The sequence below is a fragment of the Gymnoscopelus braueri genome (genome assembly GCF_963280865.1).
Source record: "Gymnoscopelus braueri genome assembly, chromosome: 11".
NCBI lineage: Eukaryota > Metazoa > Chordata > Actinopteri > Myctophiformes > Myctophidae > Gymnoscopelus > Gymnoscopelus braueri.
The window spans coordinates 17324895-17338886 of NC_137613.1; positions in this window are offsets into that span (position 1 = coordinate 17324895).

Sequence of the window (13992 nt, forward strand, 5' to 3'; positions counted from 1 at the left end):
TCATGCTGTGTACTGTATAACAGATACACAACCACACACACACACACACACACACACACACACACACACACGCACGCACGCACGCACACGCACACACACTCCTTGGCAGTCCATCGTTGTCGAAGATGACGTAGCTTCCTTGCGTTGTGATGAGTTTGTCAGATGCCACTGTAGATGACTATGAAGCCCGATTCTGGAACCACATATCCTACCGCAGGCAGGACATGCAAGGCCTGGATCAGAAGGCTGAGATGGTACTGGGTCAGCATGAAGGTGTCTTTGCTGGCGCCGCGCCATCCTTTGCTGGGTGCGTTTCTCCTCAAGGTGTGTGACCCCTTCGTAGCATAAAGAGCGCCAGAGTGGCCGATTAGCTGCAGCTGACTCCAGATCGTTGGGCTTGATGTTGCACCTCTTTAAAGTCTGTTTTAGCTGATCTTTGTACCGCAGCTTTGGACCACCGGGCTTCCTGCTGGCTGACAAGATCTGTCCATAAAGCACCTGACGGGGCAAACGGCAGCCAGGCATCCGGATGACGTGGCCGACCCACCGGAGTTGCCTCCGTGCTACGGTTGCCTCAATGCTGATGGAATCAGTGCGTTGGAGAGTGTCAGTGTGAGGGACACGGTCCTGCCAGGTGATGCCACAAACACACACACACAAAGAGACATTTGTATTACTATACTTGTGACATCAACATTTTAGGACAGCAAGTTTATGAATGCCTTTGTTTTTAGTTTTTTTAGGTACCAAAGTAGCTGATCCACAAGCTCACAACACGTCACGCTGCAACACAACTATGTATGTAAGATGTAAGCCTACTGTAACTGTAACAATCATAAAATAACCATTTCTCTTGTGAGGACCTCACATTTTCTCAAGTTCCACACAAGTATAGTAATGCACACACACACACACACGTGTGCGCGCACGCACACATGAAATACTGGCTCACTGATAGGCATACAGACACTGATGCCTACGGCGATGTTGTTGTGTAACCTACTTCTGAGAGTATGTTTTCTAATTAAAAATAAAAAATATTTTGGCACCAAATGTGTTTTTGTTTATCACCAACATCACAGCGGGAAGGAACGTCACTTGGATGTGGCGTGATACTTTACCACTTCCTTTATCTCAGTGCAAACATAAATAAACCATAATGAATAAAGCCCTTAATGGTCTTTCCCCTCTGCCTATATTGTGGAACTTTTGGAGTGAGTATAAGGAAGGGCGATCGTGCCTTTGCTGTGATGGCTTGAGTTGTGGAACATACTCCCCTTGAGCGTCAAATCTGAATGGGGTGGTGTGTGTGTGTGTGTGTGTGTGTGTGTGTGTGTGTGTGTGTGTGTGTGTGTGTGTGTGTGTGTGTGTGTGTGTGTGTGTGTGTGTGTGTGTGTGTGTGTGTGTGTGTCAGTGTTAATTTTGACAGCAAATTCAGATTTAGTGTTAGTCTTTTGAATAACATACCATTTAGTTTTAGTCCTATTTTAGTCTAGTGTGTGTGTGTGGGGGGGGGGGCTAAAAGATATTGTGAAAAAAACAGATAACACCAAAATACAATATCATCAACAAATACAAAATCATCCTTATTTAGAACAGAAGCCAAAGTGATCCGTTAAATCTTAAAGACGGGGTGCCGTGATTTTCAGTGATCCCCCCCCCTAAAACATAATCATCAGGTATTATGGTTATACTAGGAGGAAGTTTTTTTTAAAAAAGTGTACAGAAATTGTAAAAATTATGTTTTTTATGTGGACACGCCTCCAGTACCTGGTTCTCACCTTAGCACCTCCTCCACCACCTTAGCACCACCCACCTGTCCTAGTCCATCCTCCTCCTCATGCCCACACCTGTTGTGTTATGATAATGAGGGGGAGGGCATGTTTTTACTGTGTCACTAAAGCGCTGTTTCTCTATTGGCACGTTTGACCCTCAAGGTTTCAGCCTCCAGGAAGAAACTCCAAATAATCAGAGAAGACATAAAACACCATAAAAACACCACCGGGGGGCTTAATGAAGTTCTATCAACCTCATAGACACATGAAAAACAGAAAAAGTGCAAAAACATGGCACCAGCTCTTTAACATTTGAAATAAACCTGTGCATCAGACCATGTACCAAACTCTTTCTCATAAATGGAAGAGTGGTTTTATGTGGGTAAAAAACGGTCCCTGGTGGTGTGTCTCACACTGTGTTTTGGATGATGGGTCAAAGTGTCTGTTCTGTAACAAGGTCATATGTGTCTGTTTTGGGCGGTCAAACTGTCTGTTTTTGACAGGTCATTGATTTCTTCCACTTTGACAGTATTCACTGCTTGGCTTCCGTGCGTGCGCGCGCACACACACACACACACACACACACACACACACACACACACACACACACACACACACACACACACACACACACACACACACACACACACACACACACACACACACACACACACACACACAGGCACCAGTGGTGGAAAGTAACTAAGTACACGTTTACGTTTACTCGAGCACTGTACACTGTACAATTTTGAGCTATTTTCTTTTACTTTACTGGAGTATTTCCAATTTTCAATACTTTCACTTCTACTCCACTACCATCTCAGAGGAAAATATTGTACTTTTACTTTAATTACTAGTTACTTTGCAGATTTGTATTAATATCACAAAACACCACTTCAGCCCTATACTTCAGCTATTTCAACAGATCTACAAGCTCACAACGTGTTGCGATGCGACACGTTGTGAGCTTGTAGATCTGCTATTTTCTAAATAATTTATACATTTTGCTATTTTCTAAATAATGTATACATTTTGAAAACTTGAAATGGGACATTCTGCACAATGAGTACTTTTACTAGTACATATTGATGCCGATACATTTGTACTTTTACTCAAGTAAGTTTTGAATACCAAAGTTGTACTTGTAATAGACTATTTCTAAAATAGGGTATTGATACTTTTACTTAAGTAAGAAATCTGAGTACTTCGTCCACCTCTGTACACACATCAGCATGTGTGCACACAGGCACCTGCACGCACAACAAGTGCACGCACGCACGCACGCACGCACACACGCACACACGCACACGCACACGCACACACACACACACACACACACACAGTGTACATTTGATGTGTATTGACCATTTGTCTTGCTTTGCCCTCCTGTCTGTTCCCTATTAATGCAGTAAGGGCCGTCTTGTTCTACCTGTCTGTTCTCCTTCCTCCAGCCATTCCTCACTCCATTCTTTCTTCTCTTCTCTCTTTGTGCCCGTTGTTGCTTCTGGGAAATGACATCATGCCCACCTCCCCCCAAAGAGCACCCCAAGGTTACTGGGCCTAAAAAATAAATCAATTCAATAAGTTGGAATATATTGTTATTATTAGAATGGATTACAACAATCATACAAAAAGATACCAAAATCAAGATATCAATCAACAAAAAAAAAAGGAATATAAAAACTAAACCTTTGGTTTGTAATAATATAAATAATAATAATAATAATAATAATAATTGTAATAATAATAATAATAATAATAACAATAATAATAATAATAGAAGCTTTATGTGTTTAGAAGCCAGGGGGAGCCATTTACATGTTTTTATATTGCTAATTGGTCTCACTCAAGGCTGTGAATCATTTTCAGTTAAACGAAAAACCTTTATCTGAAACCATTTGATCTTTGATCCAAAATCTGTTTTTTCAATGAACATTGATAGGAGAGCATAATCCTTCACAACAACATCCTGAGTGTTTCCTTAAGTGAATTAACAGGAAAAATCATTAAGGGAATAAGGGATCACATATTTTATCTGGATTCACCCGGTCTGCCTTTTTTTTGTTTGTTGTTTTTTGCCATGGGGAGTTCCCGAGGGGTCTACACTAGGCCCCCTCCTTTTTCCCTCTACACCAAATATCTCCATCAAAAACAGCTGATCAACAAGATCGGCGATTCCTCTTCTACTCCGGATTTGAGCCATGTTTCCTGCTCAAGTGCTTCAATGTTTACCATTGAGCTAGTAGAGCCTGCCTGCTTGCTCAGGGGATACATTGAATCTTGTTCATCAGGTACAAATGTGTGTCAGATCCTGTGTCTAGCGGTGACACGATCTTAATGTCCCAATAGAAGAGCAGGGAAACCAAATACAACCACCACAATTGTATACGTTTATATTTTATTAACATACTCTACCATACAGATTAGAAAAATATATATTTTATTCATTAAAAAAAAGTTACATAATGCCACTTTGAATAACATCTTCAACACTATGGTGTTATGAAATCTTTGTTACATGCCAAAGTGTGAAATACACAGAGTATTTCAGAATGGCCCGGCCAGTCGCAGAGTTAGGTGGCTTTCATAGCGTCTCTATGTCCAAATTTGTTTTCAGGATTAAAATTAAAAACAGCAAAAGTAGCAACAATATCATTTATAATCCCTTTCCTCTGAAGGGCCATCATTATGTCACCCTGACTGAATAATGTCCTTCTTAGATTTTGTGAGGTCATTCTGCCAATCAAATTGATTGGCATGGGGGAGCCTCTTGAAATGTGAGATTGAAGAATAAATTGCATGTGGGGGGTCAGGGGGGATAAAATGCATGCATAAAACCAAATGTATTATTTTATATTTCTGCCTAGAGACCTTTGGAATAATTCATAACTTTGGGACGGCTGTAGCTCAGTGGGGCAGACGCCGGTGGTAATCAGAAGGTCAGCGGTTCGAACCCCCAGCTTGCTCAGCTCATGTGTCAAAATGTCCCTTGGCAAGACACTTAACACCTTACAGCAGTTTTTCATGTCAAGGACCCCCAAATTAATGTATTTGGCAGCGGACCCCCATCTGAAAATGTTTTGTGCCAGGGAGCCCCAGAAGAGAAGATGTGTGTTAAAAATGTTCGCTTTTTAAACAAAACATTCAAAGATTTGCCAAAAAAGTTTAGATTTTTAAAAAGTAGCAGATCTACAAGCTCATAGCACGGCAAAAAGTGACACACTAGAAGCTTGTATATCTGCTATTTTTGAATAGCCAAAGTATGAAATATGGTTATAGATAGGGTGCCATGGTTTTTGTACTTTTTCAGTTTTGTATGCGCTTATGGAGTTTACATTACTCTAATAGAACCCCTGTGTGGTTATAATATATTATGTCTTCCCTGTGTATTTTTGGTTTCTTCCTGTATGCTAAAAGCTTTCGAGTCAAAAGGCACAATCGAAATACACAGAAATAATTGGACAATTGCTCTGCCAGACCTTGCCGACGTGGGACCCACTCGATTCACACTGTTTCAATCACCGTTTGGGCATCAGAGCTAGTTGTTGGAGACATAACGTGTTTTTGAATAGCCTACTACACGCAACACTTAGTAGCTATGGACATGAAGTACTCCTAGGTGAAAATAAATGTGTTTCAGAGGAAATAGAATGGTGGGGATGGCTCCAATGAATGTACAAAATGAGAGCACAGTGATATGATCTTTTATACTAAGCCTGTATCTCCCATACATACTGTAATCTAACATGATCATTTCTGTATGGAACCCCTGAGTTTCTGTATCATTTGAAACAGCAGTAATGGATGAAGGCTGTGAAATGCTAGATTATGTCACAGTCTGAGTCAGGGCAGATTGTAGGACCCAAGTGCAAGAGGAGACAGACAGAGGCTCAACAGGTCAATTCATACTATTTAATAACTAAAGGGTAGGAATATAAACAAGGAACTGAGGACATGGACAAACTACACGCAACATAAGACAATGAACAAGTAAGGACATAATGCAAACACAGGGCTTAAATAGACAGGGAAATAATAAGACACAGGTGAACTCAACAGACAATCAACACTGGGATAGGCTGGGGGACTAAGAGGACACAGGAGGAGGACATGACTAATCAACAGGGAGGTGAGACAAGATAGGCAACAGCTACAAAGAGAACAGGAAGACACAGAACAATACTACAAAATAAAGGTACACAAAAGCAGGGCAACAACAGAGTAACAGAACACAATAGGAACGAATACAACATAATAGTCCTAATAAGTCCACAACCTTATAAGGGCAGAAAAGGTCCAAGGGCTGAGAAATACAGTCAAAGCTTGTTATCCTCCACAGTGGTTGTCTCAATTATGTTACTTTCAATATATGTTTTTATGTATGTTCGTTTATGTTTTGGTTTGATTTTTGATTTTTAAAATTGACGATTGTTGTTTATCCCTATGGATGTTTTATCTTGACACTGTAAAGCACTTTGTAAACATTGTTTTTGAAAAGCGCTTTATAAATAAAGGTTTGTTATTATTATTATTATTATAAGTCCACGGCCCGAGGAGCGGACCGTGACAGATTAGAGTTTCATAGTTTACATTCTATGTATATGCTAAGTTAAGGGGATGTTCAAATAAATATAGACTAGTTCAATGGCAATGTAAGGTTGAAGATATGCCCAGCCCTACTTACACTGTAACAATAGTAAAATGTGTGCAGTGATGCAGTAAATAATATCACTGATATAGTGGATGATATAGTCAAGTCATTGAGGGCAATACTATTTCCCTCTAATATATTATGCATTATCTCATTCCAGGCTTTGCTGTTGTAGGTGTTGAGTGCCATGTCAAACAATCTATAAAGACTGTGGCTACCCAGCTGTCAGAGCTGTTCTAGACCAGTTGTTCTCAAACAAAAATAGCTAAATCAGTGTAACCAGTTGAAACCTATATACATTGGCTATTTGAAAATAGTAGATCTACAAGCTCACTGGTTACACCGATTTTGATGTGGACCCAATGGAACCTCTTCAAGGACCCCTGGGGGTCCCCAGACCCCAGTTTGACAACCACTGTTCGTTCTAGAGCATTGTGTAAGCAACTTGGCAGAACCATGGGCAGTCCTTTCATGAGGATGAGGGACTAGGACAGGTGGGTGGTGCTAAGGTGAAAACCAGGTACACTTAATGAACTGGTGGGTGTGTCCAAATAAAAACGTAATTTTAACACTTTCTGTACACTTTTTGGGAAACAAATCTTCCTCTTTGTATAATCATAATACCTGATGATCATTGGGGGGAGGGGGGGGATCACGGCACCCCATCTTTAAAGTGGTTCAAATTATTGTGACGCTATATTATTAACCAATTTAACCCAACCCTCCCAAGGACCCCTGGGGGTCCCCACTTTGAGAACCAAAGCCTTACAGCCCCCCTGAGTGCTCAGAGAGAGAGAGAGAGAGAGAGAGAGAGAGAGAGAGAGAGAGAGAGAGAGAGAGAGAGAGAGAGACACACACACACACACACACACACACACACACACACACACACACACACACACACACATACAGGACGTTGCAACAGCCAGGCATTAAATAGCCATGGGAGCAAGGTGCTCCCAGTTGTGTTAATTGACTCTGCTCAACAGGGGGCTGCAAGACAACACAGGGAAAACACACACACACACACACACACACACACACACACACACACACACACACACACACACACACACACACACACACACACACACACACACACTCCTACTAAAGTAGGATGGCCTTCACACCGGGTTGTCCATCTGTACATCCAGACAGATGTACTGAGGTACGTACTGTATTTGTTCTGGGGCGGGATGCGGTGAGGACACTGTAACCTTGTGTCGTAGTTCTTTATGCATAGTGCAGGTTTTTCTGTATTGACAGTGCTTTGTATTGCTGTATACAACAGTACTTTCCTTCTCTGTACCTGTAACTCTTAACTGCTGTGCTGCCTCTGGGCGACTGATCGTCCATCCATCCACCCATCCGCCGTCTGTCCGTCTGTCCGTCTGTCCGTCCGTCCTTGTGAACACGATACCGCAGTAACGTCTTCCTTGATGGAATTTAATGACGCTTGGCACGAACATCCACTTGGACTCAAGGATGACCTCATGTCCATTTCATTCATGATTCATGCACTGACGACAGTCCCTGTGAGGACTGAAATGTTCTCTCTTAAATGTAGTCTTTCAGACCCCTATCTCTTCATTTATGAGTGCGAGTCCTTTCTTGCTCTTTTGTGACATTTTGCCTTGACTGCCACACCAGTGAGGAGTTTTTTCTAACACTATCTCATTCTTGTGAACGCGATATCTCCGGAACGCCTTGAGGGACTTTCATGACATTTGCCACACAGGTCCACTTGGACTCAAGGATGAACTGATCAAGGTCACTGTGACCTCACAAAACACGTACATTATATTCCTTCAAAGTCTTCGTTCACTAGACACAGATGGTGTAGATGTAAACTTGGACAACACAGGCCATGTTACTTAAAGGAGTAGTTCACCCCAAAAATGACTTATTTTCTATCAATTACACATCCCATGAAGCATTGAATTCATGGAGATTTTTGGTTGTTTTTGTCGCATTCAAAGAGACTCCTACTGAGTGTCCTACTGACCGATGACCCAGTCATCAAGTTATTGGCTCAGGAATGCGACAAAAACTAAAATAAGTCAGTTTTTTTGGGTGAACTACTCCTTTAAAGGTATCATGACATTCATGTTTACGCCACATTCAGAGTCTTTGTCCTGGTCCTTCAAACGTGTACAAAAAGTTTTAACTGAAAATTCCACTCCAGTGATTCACTGTAGGTGTTTTTGTCTCACATTTCTAAAGCCTTTTCAACTGCAATGAAAAAATAAATCTTTGCCTGCGGGTGTCGCTGGTGAGGGATTTTGCCTGTCAATCATCGCCTCTGCTCCGCCCCCCCCCAAAAGGAAAGGATAGGGGAGGGGAGGGGCGAGGAGGAGAGTGGGCGGGATTAATCGACTGGGACCTCACTGTCGAAGGGCCAAGCTCAGATTACTTTTCAGCCTAATTATTCAGAAAACCCCAGACCACAGAAAATCCACTGAATGTTCAAAGTTCAGATTTTTTGGGTGTAATTGAGGTCATAAAACCCCCCAAAAAACATAACAAATAAAAAAAGTGAAAATTAATGTCATCGAACCTTTAAGCCTTATTTAATATTTTGTCGTACAACAGTGTTATGTCAGATGATTTTTCAATCCCACAACGCAATATGTTGTGAGATGGTAGATCTGATTTTTAAAAAAATTGCTTCTGACAATAGAGACGCCACATAGAAAGTGGTGAAAAGCACCTTTTCTTCCCAGTGTCCTCTGTCTCTCTCTCATCCTCCTCTGTGGACACACATTCCCCCACTAGCAGCAGTACATTATTCTGCTCTCTCACGTCTCAGTTCTGCATCAGCGGCGCTGCAAAGGTTTCAGTTTAAAGGCATAAGCAGCGACTGATCAAAATAGTTCGAACACCTGTCGCTTGTAATCCTGTATGTCTCGAAATATCCTGAAATCCACCGGTGAATGTTTTATTTTGATTGTCATCAATTAAGATTTGAATACATGACTTGCTTGCAGTAAGCAAATGTTTACAGATTTGAACATTAATTTGCCTGCTGCTCTTGTTAAAGGGGTAGTTCACCCCCCAAATAACTTTTTTTCTATTGATTACTCACCCCATGGAGCCTTGAATTCATGGATATTTTTTTGTTTTTGTCGCATTCCTTCCTTTATTATTTGATTATAATAAATTTAGCCCCATTGATTCCGGTAGGAGACACAAATGCATTTGTGTCTCCTACCGGAATCAATGGGGACACATTTATTATAATCAAATTATTGGCTTAGGAATGTGACAAAAACAAAAAAATATCTATGAATTCAAGGCTCCAGATGGTCAGTAATCAATAGAAAAAAAGTTATTTTGGGGGTGAACTACCCCTTTAAGCTATTTACTTCATCAAACTGCATTATGAGCTTGTTTAAGGACCATGGTTGTGGAATGATTTGCAGGCAAAATTTCAATTGGATCGGCTTATCTCACCACATGATTTTAACACACACAACCATGGCTGGATGCTGGAAGGCCTTTTTGCGCAATTAGGCGACGTCTTTCATGCTTGTTTAGCGCCCCCACCACAATTATGAATGCTACCTACGTCCTACATGCCATCCTAAATCTGTATTCGCTGCATGAGTATTCACCCAGTACTGACTGACTGCAGCAATTAGGCGTTCTTGAACCTTCATCGCCTCACGTTCATCGGTTCATGCACGTACTGTATGGTGTCCGAGGCAAACCTCCTCCATCATGCATCGTGTCGTGGCGTGACGTGACGTGACGTGACGTGACGTGACGTGACGTGACGTGACGTGACGTGACGTGACGTGACGTGACGTGACGTGGCGTGGCGTGACGTGGCTTGACGTGACGTGACGTGACGTGACGTGACGTGACGTGACGTGACGTGACGTGACGTGACGTGACGTGACGTGACGTGACGTGTTGTAACTTGTGTTGTGTCGCCGAAGTTAGATTATGGAAGGGAAACAGAGAAAGATGAAAAAGAATGTAATGTCATATTTGATAGAATGCAACTTTTGTATTTGTTCGTTTCTACAAAATGTTCTACTTGACGTCCCTATATGGGCATGTCATTATAGGTGAAACTATATAAAAAATAAATAAACAAGACCAGGAGACCTGGTTCTGCCAGACCCAGACTTCACATGACGTGTCAGCCTGTGGCTATGCCCATGTATGGACGAAAGGGGGACCGACTTTTATGGCTGGGGCCTAAGGACAAAGTGACCAAAACCTGTTTTTTGCCCATGTATGGAGAAAACAGGTACAAAACATGCCCATGTATGGACGAAAGGGGGACAGACTTTTATGGCTGGGGCCTAAGGACAAAGTGACCAAAACCTTTTTTTTGCCCATATATGGAGAAAACAGGTACAAAACATGCCCATGTATGGACGAAAGGGGGACAGACTTTTATGGCTGGGGCCTAAGGACAAAGTGACCATGCCCATGTATGGACGAAACAGGTACAGAGCCTCATGTAAGCCAGACCCCCTGGGTCCGGCAAAAAATGAACCAACCTTTTCCAAATTATTTAATTATTATATAGTAGATCTACACGTGTTGCTTTGCCTCAACATTTCTTTCTTTCTTTATTTATTTCTTTCTTTCTTATTGCCTATATATCTGATCTATTGTTTTTTGCACAGGTGAAATCATGGATTTCTCCTTGATTCTCTTGGTCGAAGGAAGAGCAAGTGATACTAACTAATTAGTTCAGTTTCACACTGTGTTCCCCCTTGCATGCATTTGACACATGCAGTACTTGCACACGTCACATACACACATTCATACATCCGTACATGCACACACATACTCATGCATACATAACACACACATATAAGTGTATGCAAGTCAGCCTTAGAAGTGTTTTGTACACGATGATTCTGCTTATCCACTTTGGGCAGATCTGATATGTTTGCTATTCGGCGTTACAGCATAATTGCGAACGCAGCGGAAGGAGGCGCGCCGAAGGCGCGCCTCCGCGCAAGTGGAGCTTACTATGAAACCGTGCTCGGCTTGTGAGTGTGTGTGTGTGCGTGCGTGCGTGTGTGTCTGTGTTCACTGCCTGCCTGCAGCTCCTCTGAGATAAGTAAATGTCCAATTTAGACGTACCATACATCAAATGAAAGGTCTTTGAAAACTGAACACACCTGTCAAGGTTGCGTTTAAGCCCGCCCCTTCCCCCGGAAGCCACGCCCCGGAGAAGGCTCCTAAAAACTCCCCATTGAAACCCCATGTTAAATGAAAAGTGCCCGAATCGCTCCGAAACTTTTTCTACCCCCCCTAAGTGGGGGTCTACGAACAAATACTTCGGGCTCGGATTTTGGCTCCGCCCCCCGGAAGTGGGTGAAACAGGCACTTCAAACACTTTGTTGAATTGTTCAAAAACATTCAAAAAAATTTTTTAGTGAATTTGTATTTTTCTAAGATGCTCCCTTTAACGCAGATTTATTTTGTAATTTTTTTAAATTTTTTATTGGTGACTTTTTTTTAAATCTTTTTTTTTCATATTTATTTAAAAAAAATTGCGTTCGCTTCCCGCGTTCGCGCGTCTTACTTGTGATAAAGTACTACTGGTACTGTACTGGTAACCAGTGGTTAACCACTTTTTTGTATTTTCTATTTTGGCTATTTGTGTAGCCTATACATAGAAAAGAAAGATTTCATAGGCTCCGTTTGCACCTTAATCTTGTGTACAATGCTTATCTTTCTCCTTTTTGCCATCTGTAAACCTGTGATGTGACAATAAAGCTGATTCTGAGGCGAGGGGGAGAAATTGGTGAGAGCAGATATGTCAGGCCTATTGGGACATTCACTTCAGTGCAGGAACATACCTCAGATGTTTGGTGGAATTAGCACGTTTTTCATTCCAACGCAGCCAACACTCTGCCAGCTGATGTCATTAATTAGCACACCTTCAACCAGAGTGGGGAGCTAATTAGAGAAATCAGCTTGTGCAGTGTTGGACTGAAAACCTGTTGAAATGATAACCAGCATGCATGCATACAGTACACGCATAATTAGGGTTGCCTTCATTTATCTGTTTGCCACCTCACAGTCACAGCACTCCAGCAGAGCAATTGTCTAAAACTTTGCACAAATAATAAGTCTTGGTTTGAGACATTTTAATGGGCCAGCTTTCATGCTTTTAAGAGTCTTTTTTTTTATATCAAACTGAATGCATTTTCACTTTTTGAGACATATGCGTTACGGAAACAGCAAATTATGTTCAACATCGTGCATGCACTGTGAGTGGACACAGCATAACTACAATCTCTCAAGAGTTCTTGTTTCTACACACAAAAGGAGGTGGAACTCCCAGAGGCTAAAACAAAGAAGAAAAAAAAGAAATCTCCCTATTTTTTCAGATTGCAAAGAATGTGACATGAGCAAAACTTTGTCACCAATAACAACAACTAGAAACAGGCAAACAGCGCAACATGTGTGTGCATGCGCGCACGCACACTGTGCGTGAACAGCAAAACTCTGTCAACAATAACAAGTCGCAGGCTGCACGGCTCCAAAGTGCTCACCAAAGGTGCTTCAGGCAGGCTACTCCTCACAACTTTTCAATCGACTGGTAATGTTTTATGGGACTGGCTTGATTAGCGTGATTAGCGGTTGCACCGTGGATCCACACGCACGCAACCCCGTCCCCATAGTGAACTAATGGACGGCTATTTTGCACAGGTTACATTGTTTTCTTACATTGTTTTCTTAATCTGTGTATTGCTCTCTCTCTCTCGCTGAGCTAAATGATATGAATTATGAGCTGTCCATGGTAATAATAATAATAATGAATTGCATTTATATGGCGCTTTTCTAAGTACTCAAACTTACTCAAAGCGCTTTACAATGGTTCATTCATTCATACAGGGGGGGGGGCATTGGGAGGTGGAGCGGCGAACAGTCGACGCCAGCGTCCCCACTTTTCCCACATTCACACACCAATGGTGGTAAGCTAGCGCCGACCGAATCATTGGAGGCAATGTAGGGTTCAGTGTCTTGCCCAAGGACACTTCGACATGTGGACAGGAGGAGTTGAGATTCGAACCGCCGACCCACGGATCATTGGACGACCTGCTCTACCTCCTGAGCCACAGCCGCCCTAAACTGAGAAGTACAGTGTACAGGTGACTTCTGTCCATGGTTCTGAACCACATGTACTGCGAGCTGTCCATGGTGTTGAGTAGTGCTGGACAGGCATGGAACAAATCCTTGTTTGCCTGGTATGACATTAAAAACATGACAGTCTTTCTTCCAATATTAACATTTCCATATTAGCGTGAGCTCCACCGATCAGAGACGTCACTGCTGCACTTTAGAATTGTAGGTAGTGAAGTATACCTCTATCTACCGCAAATTAAACAGTTTTTTTCTCTAGATTGATTGCATACTTCTTACTGTTCATACTGCTTCTACAAGAACACATCATTTTACAGCCAGAAGCCTTGTGGTGAATCTACATTATGTTGTCACGACATTATAGCTGAACATACTTTACGTTTACATCCCGGAAACTCGCTGTCAAGGTACTGAGTGAACTGAACATCCTATTCACTTCCATTC